Here is a 19,169-nt window from a genome sequence, read left to right as displayed (position 1 = left end):
GTTTGTTGGGAGTGGTAAGTTAGGAGTCTGGAAATGAGAGCAAGGTGCGAGTGGATATGATAAAAAGATTGTTCCTTTATTTTGTTTCTGATACCTGGTGAAGAGACGCAGTGAGTGTTTGTGTGGCCAGCTGCGTCAACTTCAATAAAACTGGCCTTTTGGTTTGTTTGAGTGCTGACTTGCTATGGTGTATTTTTTCTCTCTGTGAACAACACGTCCTACGGCCAACACTACCCACACAGGAGGTGTGTGCGTGACAGCTCCTCAGCTGCAGCAGGAGTCCAAGTGTGCACAGATTTCTTGTTGGGGTTTGTTGTTTGAAGTTTCTGTTTCGATGTAGGAAGCAATTGTGCCAACACGTGGTCCGAGTTATAGCACGGGACGAGAGCTCCCGAAGAGCGCCTGCCTCCTGCCCGATTCGACGTCTAAAATCATCACAGAACGAGAGGAGCCAACAGGAATGCAAGTCTCTTCTGGTGAGGAGCCTCCGACACAGCCCCCAGTACTGGGTGTGCAGAAAGAATCCTGTTCTACAGTTGTGGTGCGAAATGGCCTCCAGTCCTTGTCAAATGCTGGGTTTCTCTGGACTGCAGTCCCCTCCGCATTTGGATGATTGTGATTGGTGTTGCTGCAGCTGTGCTGTCCTGAGACTGACTGGTGTCAAGACCAGCTGTACTCTGGGATCAGCAGGGCCTAGTGGTGGTATGAATTGTGGCCTCTGTTTCTCAGGTGTAACAAGTGTTTGATTACTCTGTTCTGTATGTTTACCAATAGTGGGTACTGGCCTAATTCAGCCCTGCACTCGCCGTTAGCTGTTTTTCTCTGCGCAAGGAGGAGTTTCTACAGAGTGTACTCCTGGTCTGTGAGGGGACCCCACACTTCACTGCCGTATAGGGCAATGGGTTGGATTACACTTTCAGATATTTGGAGCCAAATTCTTGTTGGTGGGTTGACATTGAAGAGCCTCCTTCTTATTGCGTAGAAAGCCCTGAGTGCCTTCTCCCTCAGTGCCTTCACTGCCAGGTCAAAACTCCCAGAAGAGCTGATGGTGAGACCGAGATATGTGTAGCTGGATGTGTGCTCCAATGTGTTGTTGTTCAGTGTGAATTTGTACCCGTTTCCCTGAGGTCTGGCTTTCTCCTGGAAAACCATAACTCTGGTCTTGTCCAGATTGACTGGCAGTGCCCAGGTGTGACAGTCCTGCTCCAGCAGTGCCAGGCTCTGCTGTTCTGGGTCCAGATGGGCTGGCAGTGCCAGGCTCTGCTGTTCTGGGTCCAGATGGGCTGGCAGTGCCCAGGTGTGACAGTACTGCCCCAGCAGTGCCAGGCTCTGCTGTTCTGGGTCCAGTTTGGCTGGCAGTGCCCAGATGTGACAGTCCTGCTCCAGCAGTGCCAGGCTCTGCTGTTCTGGGTCCAGATGGACTGGCAGTGCCCAGGTCTGACAGTGCTGCTCCAGCAGTGCCAGGCTCTGCTGTTCTGGGTCCAGATGGGCTGGCAGTGACCAGGTCTGACAGTGCTGCTCCAGTAGTGCCAGGCTCTGCTGTTCTGGGTCCAGATGGGCCATCAGAGCCCAGGTGTGAATGTGATGGGATGTGTGGCGGTTTGGTAGGAAGCCAGTCTGACTCTAATGCAGGACATTGTGCTCAGTAAGGAGGGCCGGTTATCAGATATTCAAGACTGAAGCCCCGGTACCTGTTGGGGTCGAGTCTGTCTCCATTCTTACAGACGGGCGTGATCAGTCCTTGATTCCAGGCCTCAGGGAAACAGCCGGCCGTCAGGACGAGGTTGAGGAGTTTGAGCAGGCTTTGCTGCAGGTCTGAGCTCCAGTTGGGTCAAGCGTTGTTGACTGTGTCTTGGCTACAGGCCTTTTGTGGTCTGAGAGTTGTCTGTTTGTGTATGTGCCTATCTTCTTTAGGGTGTGCATGTAGTGTCTAACCATCTCACAGTATCTGAGGCGCAGCTCAGAGTGGTGTGGTGTTGTTTTAGTTCTGGTAGTTCTCTTCAGTTGTTTCTGCACTCTGTATCAAACCATTTGATATTGTTACTGAGTGTGTTTCATATGAATGTAGTCATTTTGATTTTAAGGCTAGTTTCTCAAAAACATGGTTTAAATTTATGAACGATTTGTTGGTTTGATACAGAGCGTTTTGAAATGTAAGGGATCAAGTAATGGGTTTATTTACTGCTGAAAAGAGAAGAAAGAAAAAAAAGAAATGAGACAATTGTAATGAGTTTATAACAACAGTAATTAGATTCCTGCAAGCACTCTTTTCATTGTCCAACAACTGAAAGCTTTTAGGTATAAAGGAAGGGTCCTCTAATATTTGATGTGTGAGATTGTCGTTCTATTGGAGATGTTAGTGAGTCTGAGGATTTGTGTTAATATGACAATATGACAATACAATACAATGCTACTACTATTAATAATACAGCATGGCAAGACTTCTTTCAGTCATTTCCCACCCCTCCACCTCAGTGAATCACACATGTTAAACTTCCATCTCGTGTTCCAGATCAGACATGAGCAATCCTATATTACAAATACTTACCACCAGACAATTTAACCAGACAATAATTTAAGCAATTATTAATTCAACAGAAGCAGCAGGACGCGTAAAGTGCCCCTCTGATGGCCGGTCCGTGGAATTAAACTGGAAAATTTCTTGGAAATGATTATTCTTACAATAATGTGCCAATGGCGCCGCTTGGTGGTCATTCAGCAAAATTTCACCGAAAGTTTGTTTAATTAAAATACCGTTAGTAATGTTCGTATTAATACGTTATTTTAATTTTAAATATATTTAAGCATTTTCAACAGCAAAGAATGCAAAGAATACATTGCATTGCAAACAAGAGTAATGAATGAATGAATGAATGTATTGTACATGGATACAAAATACAAAATAAATACAATAAACCCAAAATTAAAATAACATTCAAAAGCCGCGAGTCGATGACGTCAGAAGGAAGTCGCCCACAGGGCGTATGGGTAATGTAGTTTCTGTAGTTCTCTGGCCCGCACTGCCCACGTGTTTCGGTGATTTGATTGAACATCAGAATTAATTATATTGTACCATTTCAGCGTGTTTATCGTGTCATGGATTTCCATGACTGTCTTGTGGGTTCTCTTGTGTGTCATGTTTATTTTAGTGGGTGGCAGTGCTGGGGCCCTGAACTGTAATCATTCGTGTTACTCATCATCATTGTTACTGTGACCCTCCTGGGAGGAGTGGACCTTTGTAAGATTCCTGTCCTGGCAAGCAGCAGGTGACAGTTTGCTGTCCGACTCAATTACACCTCCGCTACCTCATTTCACCTCTTTCACCAGCCTGTAAAGGGGGTTGTGATAGTATGGGGTCTTTCTCTTTAACAACCTCAAACCGCAGGAAAGAAATGCTTCATTTATAAGATTGAAATATAACCAGAAAGTATAAAAATAGCTATTTGTGTGTATCATGTCAGAAATATTTGTTTTTATTTTAAAAGAATTTAGAAGAGAAATATGATTAATAAGGCAGTAGAATCCATTTAAAATGTCATTTTCCTGTTTAGGTTGGAAAGTTTAATTTGATCAAGTCCACTTGAGTGCCTAAGCAACTGTTTGGGTAGTTTGGCTGGTGTGGTGGTGCTCTCCAAATACCTGATCCAAACGGACAGAGAGACAAAGTGAGAAAGAAAAGGTGTAAATAACAGACATATCATATGCAGAATACAGTAATGTGCTGTTCAGCACAGTGACCTAGAGTGAAGATGGAAATCAGTCATTCTAGTGCTCCCAATGGTTTTCCATTACAAACGGACCAGGGCTTCCTGAGACACAGGCAGTTGGAGTTATACAGAGTTAGAGGTTGTTTTCACGGCACCAGCCGACTAAAGCAGAGACCTCCTTCCACTCCAGAATTTTTTTTTTATTTGGGTGGGATCATCTGGAGTCTTGATTCCTTTCACGGAGTCAGCAGTAGATACACAGCTGTTAGCATAGGAGGAGTACAGAAGAGGTGACAGCAGTGCTGGGGACCCTGGTATCTCTTCCACTGAGGACCCTCTGGCACAACCAGAGGTGTGAAATTGAAATTGTTTGGAAGGAATGGGAAGCTAAAGGCAGAGTCACAATCTCTGATTCATGTAATCAAAACAGTAAGTTCTTTCCTCAGGCAGCTTCGTTAGAACATTTTAAATAGATGTAAAAGTGTATTTACAGACTATATCAGCCCTTATCTTTATTAACCTGGTTTAATCTTTTTTTCAGAAGTGTAAATATATTATACTATGTACCCCTGATGGTATTATTGATGTGCTATAAATATACTCTTGTTTGTATTGTATCTATTTTTATTGCTACCATAAAAAGTTAAAAAGAACTGCACTTTCGAGAAATGTCCACTGGGCGGCGACAGAGATACACGAGTCTATGGCGGCGAGTCCAATAGCGCCTCTGTACAGATCCTCGTTGTGCAGAGATTGAAAATCAATACAGATGATAACTGTGACGTTTGTGACAGCAACTCTGAAAGATAACGTAAAGAAGGAAACTAATATTGACATTACTTTTAAAGAAGTTAAATAATACTACATTTTAAACCTATTGAAAGTAATATGAAAATATCGTTTGTATTTAAAAAAATATGATACTTCATAATAATTAACGAAATGCTGTGAGAGGAGACCCATGTTTAAACACTTTAAAACGGATGTAAATGCGTCTGTACAGACAATTTGAAACATGTACGGACCTCATCTGCTTTTGTTTACTATTAAACAAGATTACTTGTTTAATCTTTTTCCATAACATGTACATGTATTATCGTATGTACCCCTGACTATACTCTGTGTTATATGTATTCTTGTTTTTATGGCATGTATTGTTGTTATAATTAAAAATAAAAAGACGCGAATCGATTACGTCAAAAGGAAGTCGCCACAGGGCTTGTGGGAAATGTAGTCTTTATAGTGTTCTGGACTGCGCTCCGCACGTGTTCCGCAGATTTGATTGAGCATCAGAATTAATTATACAATGTCAGTGTATTTACCGTGTCGCGGATTTCTATGTCTGTCTTACAAGACGGACTCGGCAGGAGCTGTTCCTTGCTCTCCGGAGTGAAGCTGCTCTGGGAAGAGACGAGCAAATCTTCAGATTCTTTGTAAATGAGACATCATGACAGCTGTGCCGACCTGCTCTTTATTGACCTGTTGAACCTGTTTGTGTAAAAAGCAGGAGTCTTGTGTACCCCTGATTGTGTTATGTGTACTCTAGTGTGTTTGCAGCGCTCGTCCTGCCTGGTTTATCCACTCGACACAGAAACAAAACCCACTGCCGTCGTGTCTGTGGGTTTCTGAGCTCTCTTGTCTTGTTTGCAAACTTTTCTCCGGTGTTTATTTTACTTTGTTAAATAAAACGTGGTTGCCGGGGCAACGGAGCTGCAGTAGCTGTTGCCGGAGCGGGACTGACCTCCAGCAGGTCAACAGGCGGCTTTTTTAATCTAATCTGCGAGAAAAACAGAAACTTAAGAAACTTTAGTCTAAAAAGCGCTGGCTGGAGTATTTTGTGGAAGAAACGGTGACTCGCAGGCTGTGGGACAGGACTATCAGGGACACATCAGCGCTGGACACCAGCCTCACACCGCTGGGCTCACTGCACCATGAGCGAGTCCGTCGGCGCCTCCTCCTGCTGGGGTGTGTTACCTGGGCTGCTGTCTGTGTGGAGTCTGCATGCTCTGCCCCTGTTCTCATGGGTCTGGTTCCTGGGGTGCTGTCTGTGTGGAGTCTGCATGCTCTGCCCCTGTTCTCATGGGTCCTGTTCCTGGGGTGCTGTCTGTGTGGAGTCTGCATGCTCTGCCCCTGTTCTCATGGGTCTGGTTTCCTGGGGTGCTGTCTGTGTGAAGTCTGCATGCTCTGCCCCTGTTCTCATGGGTCTGGTTTCCTGGGGTGCTGTCTGTATGGAGTCTGCATGCCCTGCCCCTGTTCTCATGGGTTCAGTTTCCTGGGGTGCTGTCTGTGTGGAGTCTGCATGCTCTGCCCCTGTTCTCATGGATCCTGTTCCTGGGGTGCTGTCTGTCTGGAGTCTGCATGCTCTGCCCCTGTTCTCATGGGTCCTGTTCATGGGGTGCTGTCTGTGTGGAGTCTGCATGCTCTGCCCCTGTTCTCATGGGTCCTGTTCCTGGGGTGCTGTCTGTGTGGAGTCTGCATGCTCTGCCCCTGTTCTCATGGGTCTGGTTTCCTGGGGTGCTGTCGGTGTGGATACCTGGTGAAGAGACGCAGTGAGTGTTTGTGTGGCCAGCTGCGTCAACTTCAATAAAACTGGCCTTTTGGTTTGTTTGAGTGCTGACTTGCTATGGTGTATTTTTTCTCTCTGTGAACAACACGTCCTACGGCCAACACTACCCACGCAGGAGGTGTGTGCGTGACAGCTCCTCAGCTGCAGCAGGAGTCCAAGTGTGCACAGATTTCTTGTTGGGTTTTGTTGTTTGAAGTTTCTGTTTGTATGTAGGAAGCAATTGTGCCATCGCGTGGTCCGAGTTATAGCACGGGACGAGAGCTCCCGAAGAGCGCCTGCCTCCTGCCCGATTCAACGTCTAAAATCATCACAGAACGGTGAGGAGCCTCTGACACAGCCCCCAGTACTGGGTGTGCAGAAAGAATCCTATTGTACAGTTTTGGTGTGAAATGGCCTCCAGTTCTTGTAACATGATGGGTTTCTCTGGACTGCAGTCCCAGTGCACTCCGCTTTGGATTTGCAGTGGTGTTTTCTACAATGGAAAACCCTTTGTTTGTACAGAATGGAAATGGCAGTCTGCATGTTTTAATAATATAATGTGATCATGTACTACAGCTTAAACACTGAGCCAGGTGACGTTTGATTCTAAAAGATTTCTCTATCATTTCAGCGGCGCCTTGTCTGCGGCAGCCCGGCAGCTCCTCCTCCCTTCCAGCTGAGACTCTTCCCTCTCCAGAGGTGGGTTAGTGCTCTCAGGTCATCTTCTCTCACACAGCTGCGGGGCAGAAACGCTACTTCCACTGGGCAGAGAGCAGACGGGCAGTGGGAAGGGCAGCCCTGTGTTTGGGGATCAGGGCTGTCCCTGCTGAGGGATGCTTTCAGAGCCAAAGCAACTGGCTGGGTTATGAACTTTATGGTGTGATCCAAATAAGACATAAAAAGACAGAGAATGAGAAAGAAATAGTATTGCATGTATCTAATCAAAATAGTCTCTTTCAGACAAAACAAATATTGAACAAAAACTTAGTTGCAACACACTGCACTACACTTTCTTCTAGGCTGACATTACCGATAGTTTGTGCTGTCTTCCTTTCAGTCTGCAGGGTGTGCATCGTTTTCCTCAGCTTCCTACACGAGGAATCAGTTTCTCCTGCCCTGGTTTCACTCCTTTATATCTCACAATCTTCTGCAGCTCCAGGAGGCTGACGACATGTTTGCTGTTTCTGAAAAATTGCTGACTGGCTCATCAGCACAATTGCTGATTCAAAATCCTTTACTCACATGTTGCCTTAGCCTCTGTATCACAGAGATGTGTGCTTTTCTGGGTTGGATAGATCGATAGTGTGCTTTTGCTCAGTTGCTCTGCTCAATGCGTGGTCTTTTAACTCCGGCTGGGTACGAGCACCTCACTCTCCACACGGCTTTCCAAGGCTCTGTCATCGTGTGTGAGGATATTGTGTAGCTCGTGAAACAGTTCCCCCATTTGAGCCCTGGATTTACTGGGTACTTGAATACCTGAATCTTGCCGTCAGTCCTGATCACCTTGTTTTTGTTCTGCAAGGACAAGGCACCTCCCCAGCACTGAACACAAACTGATACTGGCGGGTTGATTGTGTTGTGGAAAAATCGGGCTGTGGTGTGAGTTTGCGTCTGTGGGGGTGAGGTGTCCCCTGCAGCGCAAACAAACATGCAGACTCCACACAGACAGCACCCCTGGAATCAAACCCAGGGCCCCGGTGCTATGAGGCAGCGATGCTAACCACTGTGCCGCAGTGTTGCCCCCTTTGAAAATGTCTGACTTCCGTTTAATTTGAGGTCACAAGCTTATAAATGGTCTCACAACGTTTGTCTCATCTCAGGTTTCTCTGACCAGGCCCAAGGACCTGTAGTCACTGACAGCTTCTGCAGTCTGACGGTTCATTTCAGTAGGCTGGAGGGATGGCGCAATTATCCTCAAATCAGTGAGTATTGTTTTAATAATAATTAATAATTGCTTACACTTATATAGCGCTTTTCTGGACACTCCACTCAAAGCGCTTTACAGGTAATGGGGACTCCCCTCCACCACCACCAGTGTGTAGCATCCACCTGGATGATGCGACGGCAGCCATAGTGCGCCAGAACGCTCACCACACATCAGCTATCAGTGGGGAGGAGAGCAGAGTGATGTAGCCAATTCATAGAGGGGGATTATTAGGAGGCCATGATTGGTAAGGGCCAATTGGAAATTTGGCCAGGACACCGGGGTTACACCCCTACTCTTTTCGAGAAGCGCCCTGGGATTTTTAATGACCACAGAGAGTCAGGACCTCGGTTTTACATCTCATCCGAAGGACGGCGCCTGTTTACAGTATAGTGTCCCCATCACTATACTGGGGCATTAGGACCCACACAGACCGCAGGGTGAGCGCCCCCTGCTGGCCCCACTAACACCTCTTCCAGCAGCAACCTTAGTTTTTCCCAGGAGGTCTCCCATCCAGGTACTGACCAGGCTCACACCTGCTTAGCTTCAGTGGGTTGCCAGTTGTGAGTTGCAGGGTGATATGGTTTTGCTCTTGTAACATGAAACATCAAAGAGAAGTCAACAGACTATTCCGTGAAACTGTTCAGACTGGCCCGTGGTGATTTTCTGGGTCCTTTAGTAAGCTGACCGGGACTGTGTCATCGACACACTTTGTGAGAAGCCAGTCTATGTGTTTGCTCTTGTGATCATTCGTGAACGAATGTAAGAGAGTGTAAGAGAGGGAGAAGATTCGGCCCTGGAGTGATCCAGTTTTCTATTTAACAACCTCAAACTGCAGGAGAGAAATGCTTCATTTCTAAGATGGAAATATAATCAGAAAGTATAATTAGCCATTTGTGTATATCATGTCAAAAAATGTTTTATATATAAAAAGAATTTAGTAGAGACATTTGCTTAATAAGGCAGTAGAATAAATGTTGTGATGCTGGTGTGATGGTGCTCTCCAACAAACTGATACAAATGGACAGAGAGACAAAGTGAGAAAGAAAATGTATACATAACAGACATATATGCAGAATACAATACAGAGCTGTAAAGTACAGTACCCTAGAGTGAAGATGGAAATCATTCATTCTGGCGCAGAAGAAGTGAATCTGCTCTCAATGGTTTTCCTGTACAAATGGAACACGTTGTGAATTCTACATAATTCACAGGAAACAAAATAAACAACTCATTCACTCCCCTGCTGTCCGTGACCCAGAGCTCAGTAATCATTTCACTACTGAAGATCATGCAGTTTTTAATGCTTTTCATTTTAACATCCTACTTGTTAATATTTCCTCTTAGATGAGAATATTCTCTTCGGCGTGTCTTTACAACTCTTCTCTTATTGCTCCTCTTGTCAGTAATCTGGTGTGAAAGCTCTCTCTGTCGGAATCAATGTCTTACCTCTCCGTCTTGTGTTTCAGGTCTCCTCTGGCTGCTGACCCTGCCGTCAGGACAGAACACATCCCGCACTGACCACACTGCTGGGTTTACTGTATGTGACAATAAAGAGCTTGAGCAACACATCTAATGTGATCTCTGCACGCTTCCCGAGGAGCAGAGATGATAAGGTCTGTGTCTGTTCCCGAGTCTTTGCGAGAGGCCTGTTTAGTCTGTCACTGAGATGATTTTAGATGCCTGTGAGTCGTGCCCACTGAAAAATGAAATAGTGCAGCACAATGAGACTTCAAGCAAAGATCTCATTAGCCCCTTCTGTGAATTGGTGTCTCGCAAGAGATCTTCCATCTCTTTGAAAGTTTCACAGCTTTGACCTCTAGATTAGAAATGACACCAATTGCACATGGGTCCAGCAACGTTCTATATAGTGCACATCACCATCGGGATGAAAAACAAAAATCCCCAGTGGGAGTCCACTCTTTCCCTGCTACGCAAATTGCTTTTCGTTAGGTGAGGTCGCAAGTTCTTATTGGAGAATGTTGTACAGTTTCTTAATGCAATAGGGCGAGTAAGACTGAAGTTCCCCCGTGTTGGCCGATCAGTGGAACGAAACTGAAAAAAGCTCCTTGAAACTGTGATTCATACACTTATACACTGGCTCAGCATGGTGCTCACCTGCTGTCCTTGGGTGTCTGCTGAAATTTGATTTTTTTTCAGGAGCACTGTGACCCAGAGCTCAATAATCATTTCAGCTACTGAAGATCATTCACTTTTTAATGCTTTTCATTTTAGCATCCTACTTGTTAGTATTTCCTCTTAGGTGAGAATACTCTGGTACTTTTCTGGGTCTTAGTTGAGTGAGCTTTATTAGAATAATTGAACAATACTTTCACCTCCACATAACACTCATAGATTTTTCAAGGGTTAAATATGGGAGCCACGTTTCTTACATGTATCCTTTTGTAAGTTGATTCACAAAGCTTTCACCGCCTCCACTCCAGTGAATCACTTTGTTTAGCAAGTGATCAGGTGGAACAGTTTAATTTCTTCATGCAAATAATGCCTTTTCCTTTTTCATCCCATTCAAGTCTCCGTCCTAGTTAAAGTCATTTTGATGTAGAACGGCAGTGGTCCAGTTGAAAGGTTCAAGGTTTCACTGTGTTTTAGAGTGCAGATAAAGAAGATAAAAGGAGAGGAAACTGGAAAAGCCGTGACTCTGTCATTCCATTCAATTCAATTTATTTTCATATAGCGCCTTTCACAACAAGGTTGCCCCAAGGCGCTGAACAATGCAGGTAAATATACATTTTGTGAATACAGAACTGAAGACAATGGAGGAAAGGAACCAAAGACTCCTCAGTAAGGAGAATAAAATCCTCTAGGGGTCCAAGGTCAACTGGCTGCCCAACCCCTTTGGGCATGCTAACATTATATCATTAAAAAAAAAGAAAGAAATGAATGCGGGTATTAATCCATCCATCCATCACGTCGTCTGTATGTCAGTACCCCATGCAGGTCTCTGCAGACCAGCAGAATCCTCCTAAACGACAGTTGTATCCATGATGCCCCTCTTGGATCCATGGCACTGATGCAGCATTCAACTCACATGGTGCCCAGCCCAGGACAGACAGGCCTCTGAAACTATGCTGTGTACAGTATTTCTCCTCTGCAGCATCCCTGCGAGGCAGGACAGGTGCCTGACCTCTGAGAGCCTTGTAAGTAAGTAGAAGGAGTTTGAAGTCCGCCCTGTACCTGAGAGGAAGCCAATGAAGAGAGAGAAGTATGGGGGTTATGTGGTCATTCTTTCTGCTCCAAGTAACAATTCTAGCTGCTGCATTCTGTAAGTATTCAAACTCTTTGCTGTGACAAATCTAACGTACTTTAGGCAGACAAAACAACCTTAAAAAGCCACATGATTTTTAAGTAGTCTGTCTGTGTGTAGTAACAGTGGTTCACATTATTTCAGAACGTATACTCCCGTCTCTGTAACTTTCCTCAGTCAGCTAGTGAACATTCTGTATTTACACCACGAATGCACTACTTTGTCTCGCGCGCGGTCACACTGGCCGTCCACAGGCACGGGCAGGAGCAGGGAACACGAGGCCGCTCTGTAGTGCCCCTGTGGCTCTCCAGCAGAGGGGAGCACTTTGCTCAACAGCCCTGAGCCGAAGCACCCAGTGATAAAGCTGAAAATCTGGCAAGTCCCCCAGTCTCACTGGGGCGCTGAAGAGGATTTCATCTGATGCTGAGGTTCCTGTAACTCAACACAAAATTGAACACGGCGAGTTATGAGTTTGTGAAGAAGTGACAGCGGAACAATGTCAAACAGGAAGTTAACCTACAGGAAAGAATGAATTGAATCTCTGATATTCAAGCACGCAGTGTGACGTCTACTGTCTATTCAAATCTACTCTGCAAGTCTTACAATTCTTTTTCATACACCGTCTCCTGGTTATTGTTTTGTGAGTGCTTGAACTGTTTCTCAGTAGAAATAAGACCGATAACTCACTGCTTCAGGATGCACACTATCGTCGATGAAACCTGTGGTGTAAGCAAGCGAAAAGAGACAGATCCTTCTAAAACACAGAGGCCATCGGCAGGGCAGAAACACTCTGCAACAGGTAGGAGCTGTGGAGCCATGATTCCCCCGAGCCAGAGCCCTCGTCCTCCCTCGACAGCGAACTGAGCTCCAGCGACTGGAGCAGCTACCTGCTGTCGTGGGACCTCCTGCAGATTGGGAACGGGTAAGGCAATTCGACACGAGCCCACTCCTCTTCCCACTGCTTACACCCCTATAACAAATAGTTTCAGGGTATTCAAGTACAGGATAAAGAGATTACAGGTGTTCCCAATTGGCTGAGGATACAACTCTCTCTCTGAGAAAGCACACAGAGGTGGACAAAGCAATTAAATGCGTTTACAAGTCATTTCCTCTGTATCTGGTCTTTCTTTACATATCAGAAAAGTGAACTGGTGGCTGTTGGAAAGTGTCTGCTCCGTACGTAATATACATGTAAAAGATGTGATTAAATATCTTGGTATTAAGATTTTCAAAAAGGTGATTTTGTGATTTGATGTTCTCTACCTTAGTAAAATTAAAAAAAAAAAACTTTATTCATGGTTGTTATTTCTCAAACACGGGCAGAAGGAGGCCTAAATGCTACAGGGTTTAGAGCATCTAATACCGATACCGACAGAGTACTATTTACAAAATTAAGCAAAGTAGGTGGTGTATGTTTCCCTAATTTAATCATTCAGGAACTAGCGGGTATAGACTTTTTACTTGAATGTCATTTGGATGCTGGAAACCCCCCTGAAACTTGCCAGCTTCCATGAAGAAGTTCTCCTCACGTGGTCTCTTATAGATAAACATACCTCCCATAGATACATCATCTAGAATACAGAGAAAAAATAAACCTGTGCTTTGAAAACTGGGTTTAAAATAGTATAAGCGGGGTCAACAAATTAACTGGTGTGGATGATGAAATGTAGAATCAAGCAGATTTTATGAATAGATATAATGTTTGTGATACGTCTGATAACAATCCGTCGTAACCAGAGCTACTCCTAGAGAGGTATTGATGCTTTTAAGAAACTAACAGTATACCATCAGAAACTATGGAAGAATTTACAACCTTTATTAGACTACAAGGAAAACAATTTAGTTATACTTGTACTAATAAATACTTCAGATCCTTCTCGCAATCTCACAATATCTTGTCAAACTATTTTGGAGCACCTCTTTGGGGAAAGTGAGTGGAATCAAACATGACTATTGTCAAACAGATTTTGTATGAATAATAAGGTTAAGGCGTCAGTACAAAATTGTACATTGAATCGACCCGATAAAGATACACAGTGTGCATAGATTTAAAAGTAATATAGATGATAATTGTCTTTCTCAAAGCAGCCCAGAAACCTTACGTTTGTTTTTGTTTTGTTCTGTTGTTAAAACACTCTGAACAGATCGGCAAAATGGTGTAAAGAAGGCTTCTAATTCTGACATTTCCTGTAGACAAATTGATGTTATTTTACTGCTCAATACTGCTGAACCGAATCTAAAATATAATGTATCATTGGCTTAGTCATTATACTTGCTCGTTATTAGATGTATAAATAGCCTAAAGATGAGAAATAATCGAAAATTGAATAATTAGACCGTATGTCGTAGTAGCAGATTGTACTTCTCGCCTAATTGATGTGGTCGAGCAACACCACAATCGCCATACAATCCGTCCGTTCTCATGCTCTGACTTTCAGGTTGGGCAGTGGAATGGATTCCAGGGCAAACTCGTTCCTGTTTGATTATCCGTGTGAAATCTCGCCCAATATAACGGGTAAGCTCATGCACTGAAATTATGCGCTTCCAAATTGAAGCGACACGCATTTGAATAATTCAAAATACACACGAGGGAACATCTCCAAACCATGTCTAAGTATCACAACATGAAAGCTGTGCGTACCTTATCTTTATTTGCCTGTGTAATGTACTCCGGTGATCTGTAACGTAGTCTTGCGTGCATCGTAAAGGATCCGGACTTCCGGCTACGGAAAACCCGGAGTGGATCGGCCTTTCCACCGGACCCGGACTTCCGGCTACGGAAAACCCGGAGTGGATCGGCCTTTCCACCGGACCCGGACTTCCGGCTACGGAAAACCCGGAGTGGATCGGCCTTTCCACCGGACCCGGACTTCCGGCTACGGAAAACCCGGAGTGGATCGGCCTTCCACCGGATCCGGACTGCCGGCTACGGAAAACCCGGAGTGGATCGGCCTTCCACTGGATCCGGACTGCCGGCTACGGAAAACCCGGAGTGGATCGGCCTTCCACTGGATCCGGACTGCCGGCTACGGAAAACCCGGAGTGGATCGGCCTTCCACTGGATCCGGACTGTGAGCAGCTTTTGTCCAATCGGCGCTGAGATTTCAGCAGGAGGCGGGAGACAGGCTCTTGTCCAGTCACACAGCTTCAGTCCCGGGACTTTTCCGAATTCCGGCGGGCGGTGACACTTCCGAGAAATGTCCACTGGGTGGCGACAGAGATACACGAGTCCACGGAGCTGAGTCTCAAAGCGCTATCGGAAAGACTTGAAATCGGAAAGAAATACATTTGTTACATTTTAATCCCATTGAAAAGGAAGATGAAAATATCGTTTGTATTTTTAAACATTATTATACTTGCGCAACATAATTATTAAGGGAATGGTGTGAGAGGAGACCGTGTTTGAACAGTTTAAGACGGATGTAAAGACATTTTATTTCAGAATGTCTTTCTGAAATGTGTCTGTTTCTGTGTTGTAAGAACGTTGAAGCATGGACGGGCCTTATCTGCATTTACCTTGTTGAATCTTTTTTTCCATAAAATGTACATGTATTATTGCATGTATCCTGACAATACGACTGCTACGTTACGTTTTCTTGTAGTTTTTGGTCTCATAAAAAATACAAAAGTATGAGTCGATGACGTCAAAATGGTGTCGCCCACAGGGCTTATGGGTAATGTAGTCTCTGTAGTTTACTGGGCTGCCCTGCCCATGTGTTTCGCTGATTTCATTGAACATTAGAATGAATTATATTAATACAATTTCAGCGTATTTATCGTGTCTTGTATTTCTTTGTCTCTCTTATGTGTTCCCTTGTGTGTATGTTTTCTTGTATTTCACGTGTCTGCAGCGCTGGTTAATCGACCCGGCACATAAAGCAAACCCACTGTCCTCGTGTTTCTTAGCTCCCGTCTTGTTTGCAAACTTTTCTCCTGTGTTTATTTTACTTTGTCAATAAAACGTGGTTGCCGGGGAAACGGTGCTGCAGAAGTTGGTGCGAGCTGACCTCTAGGAGGTAAACAGTCGGCTTTTGTAATCTAATCAGCGAGCAAAGCAGAAACGTTAGTCTAAAAAGCGCTGGCTGGAGTATTTTGTGGACATTATGCAGAAGAAAAGGAAGAAACGGTGAGTCGCAGGCTGTCGGTAAATATCAGCGCTGGACACCAGCCTCACACCGCTGGGCTCACTGCACCATGAGCGAGTCCGTCGGCGCCTCTTCCTGCTGGGGTGTGTTGCTGCAGGAGTGAGGAGTCTCCGGTCTCCGGTCGCGTCATGATCTGCAAGTGGAGGTGAGAGACGGCGGCGCAGTGGGTGGTAGCGCTGGGAGCCTGGATTTAGTTCCTGGGGTGCTGTCTGTGTGGAGTTTGCATGCTCTGCTCATGTTCTCGTGGCTCCAGTTTTCTGGGGTGCTGTGTGTGTGGAGTTTGCATGCTCTCCTTATGTTCTCGTGGGTCTAGTTCCTGGGGTGCAAAATTCTGTTTATTTCACAAGACGGACCCGGGCAGCAGCATGTGTCTGCAGCGCTCATCCTGCCTGCATGTTTGCAAACTTTTCTCCTGTGTTTATTTTACTTTGTTAAATAAAACGTGGTTGCTGGGGAAACGGTGCTGCAGAAGTTGTTTCGATCTGACCTCCGGGAGGGAGACAGCTGGCAAAGCCGAAACTTTAGTCTAAACGGCGCTGGCTGGAGTATTTTGTGGACATTTCGCAGAAGAAAAGGAAGAAGCGGTGAGTCGCAGGCTGTAGGACAGGACTGTCGGGGAAATGTAAGCGCTGGGCTGAGCGAGTCCGTCGGCGCCTCCTCCTGCAGGAGTGAGGAGTCTCCGGTCTCCGGTCGCGTCCTGATCTGCATGTGGAGGTGAAAGGCTGAGAGACGGCGCACATGCTCTGCACATGTTCTCATGTGTCTGGTTTCCTGGAGTGCTGTCTGTGTGGAGTTTGCATGCTCTGCTCATGTTCTCAAGGGTTTCCTGCCGCTTCTGCAGTCCAGTGTTGGTGAGTCTGTCGGGTTGATTGTGTTGTGGTGTGAGTGTGCCCTAAAGGGGGTTTTAATAGTATGGGGTTTGTGTGTTCACTTGTATGCAGACCACTGGAGAGACCGGTTGTTTTTTGCCAGGCAGACTAATGGCTGCATATTCAATTCCAGCTACTGATGTTGCCAAACCAGCAAGTGGGACAGTGTTTGAAAACCCTTTCAATGAAAGGTTTGTAGAACAGTGTTGCTATTGTTCTGTTTAATTCGAGGTCACCGAGCTTATAAATGGTCTCACAACGTTTGTCTCTTTTCAGGTTTCTCCGACCCGGAGAGTGAACAAAGAAGTGATAAGGGCCCATAACACCTAAGCTCGGCACTCTCACACTCTTCAGCCACACGAGCTTCCTCCTGGTAAAATACTGGGCAAGCCCCTTTCTGACAGGGACAGTGGAAAACCCCCTGAGGGAGATGGGCTGAGGGGAGGAATAAAACCATCTGAGCCGGAACGGAGCGGGCTCCCGATTCCCACCAGACCTGGGAGACGACACAGGCAGCACAAGGGAAGCTGCGGAGCGCGAGTTCGCGGAGGCAAGGACCGATTGACGACCACGGGAGACAGTGGCATCGGAACAGAGGTACTGTACAGAGACTTTTAATACCTGAAGGCAAGGAGCGAGAAACCGGCCCGGCTAGCCGCTCCAAACTGAGGGGAATGGAATACAGTTCGCGGGAGGATTTCTAGTGGAACCTGAACGGAGTCTGGGGAAATGGGACCGGCCTCTCGTTCACTGGGGCCATCAAAGACTTTACAGGTACGAAGAAGAATCGTTCGAGTGGCCACTCTTCGGTACTTGACAGAAAAGACTGCCGTCCCTCTGGATTCATTATGATCCTTGGAAGGACCTTTTGTTGCTGCTGTTTTCGTTGTGTCTTTGGCTGATGGTGAATGTGGATAGAAAATAAAAAGGTCACTTATACGATACACATGCTTGTCGCTGGTCTGTGTGGGCATTGGTGGATCTGGGAGATCAACAGAACCTGTGGTAATGGAGAGGGGCCCTAGCACCCTGTTTGCATTGCTAGGTGCCGTAGTCATATATGAGGCAGGAAATAATTCTTGTTTGAGGGGTCACCTCACTGTGACACGAACGTGTTGGGAAGACGCGCCAGTTCTGACGTTAGTGCGACGGGTCTGTAGGCATTAAGGCAGGTTCTTGTGTCCTTTTTTGGAACAGGAACAATAACAGAAGATTTGAAGCAGTCTGGCACTGTGCACTGGGACAATGATTGCTTAAAAACGTCTGTAAAGATTGGAGCGAGTTGGCCAGCACAGGGCTGTAGTGTGGCTGGAGATACACAGTCAGGTCCTGCTGCCTTTTTACAGTTTTGCTTTTTGAATAGCCTTAACACATCCTGTTCTTTGCTTCACAGGGCATTCTCAAGACTTGTAAACGGCGTCAAGTCTTCGTGAGAGATTGAGTGTGAGTGGGTGTGGCACTCCAGTTGAGTGGGGGACAATAGCTCATCCCCAGGATGTGAATTATTTGGAGGAGTTGCGAGACTGCCATGGACAAGGTCGTTGGAGATCCTTTGTGTTTCAGACCTGCTGTAAAATGTGTTATCTGGTAGAGAGTGATCAAGATGTATCTGAGGGGATTTTCTTTTGGAATTGGTAACAGTTTGGAGACCTTTCCAGACAGATAAACAGTCTTTGTTAGCAAACAGTTGTTCTAGCTGTGGACAGGAGGGGAATCAAAAGGTAGAGAACACTATTTTTAGAGAAATGGCCCTAAAGGAACAAAGCATAGTGTAGGATGCCACTAGCTTAAGTCTTAACAGCACTGCATGAGAGGAGACGCCAGTGTCTATTTGTTCTGAGGGGTCCTCAGAAAGGTCAAAAGGTTGCAAACAGATAGGAGACTGGTTATATGCCTGAAGCTTAGCTAGAGGAACATAACATTGCTGGAATGCTGAGAGGGGAGGTTATCAGAGCCTAATGTTATTGCGAAAAATGGCAACTAGGTATAGAAGATCTGATGAATGTCTGTCCTGTGAATTGTTAAGGGTTTCATGTAATTGTGTGTCCAAGTAGTCCGGACTGCTGTGCTATGTGTTGTTTGTCTTGTGAATTTTCTGTTTTACACCTATTGTATCCATAGTGGTACGGGCCAAATCCTATTTAAAGGGTGTTGCGAGCACTGGGGTTTGTTGGGAGTGGTAAGTTAGGAGTCTGGAAATGAGAGCAAGGTGCGAGTGGATATGATAAAAAGATTGTTCCTTTATTTTGTTTCTGATACCTGGTGAAGAGACGCAGTGAGTGTTTGTGTGGCCAGCTGCGTCAACTTCAATAAAACTGGCCTTTTGGTTTGTTTGAGTGCTGACTTGCTATGGTGTATTTTTTCTCTCTGTGAACAACACGTCCTACGGCCAACACTACCCACACAGGAGGTGTGTGCGTGACAGCTCCTCAGCTGCAGCAGGAGTCCAAGTGTGCACAGATTTCTTGTTGGGGTTTGTTGTTTGAAGTTTCTGTTTCGATGTAGGAAGCAATTGTGCCAACACGTGGTCCGAGTTATAGCACGGGACGAGAGCTCCCGAAGAGCGCCTGCCTCCTGCCCGATTCGACGTCTAAAATCATCACAGAACGAGAGGAGCCAACAGGAATGCAAGTCTCTTCTGGTGAGGAGCCTCCGACACAGCCCCCAGTACTGGGTGTGCAGAAAGAATCCTGTTCTACAGTTGTGGTGCGAAA

General features: G+C 45.6%; 3 long non-coding RNA genes across 3 annotated transcripts; 2 read left to right on the top strand and 1 right to left on the bottom strand.

The window, feature by feature from the left end:
* Positions 1 to 6,606: 6,606 nt before the first annotated feature.
* On the top strand, positions 6,607 to 9,747 carry LOC148644720 (uncharacterized). Its single transcript, XR_015928333.1, has 3 exons — positions 6,607 to 6,951; positions 8,073 to 8,174; positions 9,646 to 9,747. It is a non-coding gene; the product is annotated as an uncharacterized LOC148644720 (long non-coding RNA).
* A 1,094-nt stretch (positions 9,748 to 10,841) lies between these two features.
* Positions 10,842 to 14,214, bottom strand: LOC148644719 (uncharacterized). Its single transcript, XR_015928332.1, has 2 exons — positions 14,083 to 14,214; positions 10,842 to 11,371 (listed from the first exon to the last, which is right to left on the bottom strand). It is a non-coding gene; the product is annotated as an uncharacterized LOC148644719 (long non-coding RNA).
* A 9-nt stretch (positions 14,215 to 14,223) lies between these two features.
* LOC148644718 (uncharacterized) lies at positions 14,224 to 17,399 on the top strand. The gene is made up of 2 exons (XR_015928334.1): positions 14,224 to 16,170; positions 16,732 to 17,399. It is a non-coding gene; the product is annotated as an uncharacterized LOC148644718 (long non-coding RNA).
* The last annotated feature ends 1,770 nt before the right edge of the window (positions 17,400 to 19,169 follow it).

Source organism: Lepisosteus platostomus, chromosome 19 (genome assembly GCF_059453375.1).
Source record: "Lepisosteus platostomus isolate fLepPlt1 chromosome 19, fLepPlt1.hap1, whole genome shotgun sequence".
Classification (NCBI taxonomy): domain Eukaryota; kingdom Metazoa; phylum Chordata; class Actinopteri; order Semionotiformes; family Lepisosteidae; genus Lepisosteus; species Lepisosteus platostomus.
Note: the sequence above shows the minus strand (reverse complement) of the source record. Positions and strands in the feature narration are given on the sequence as shown.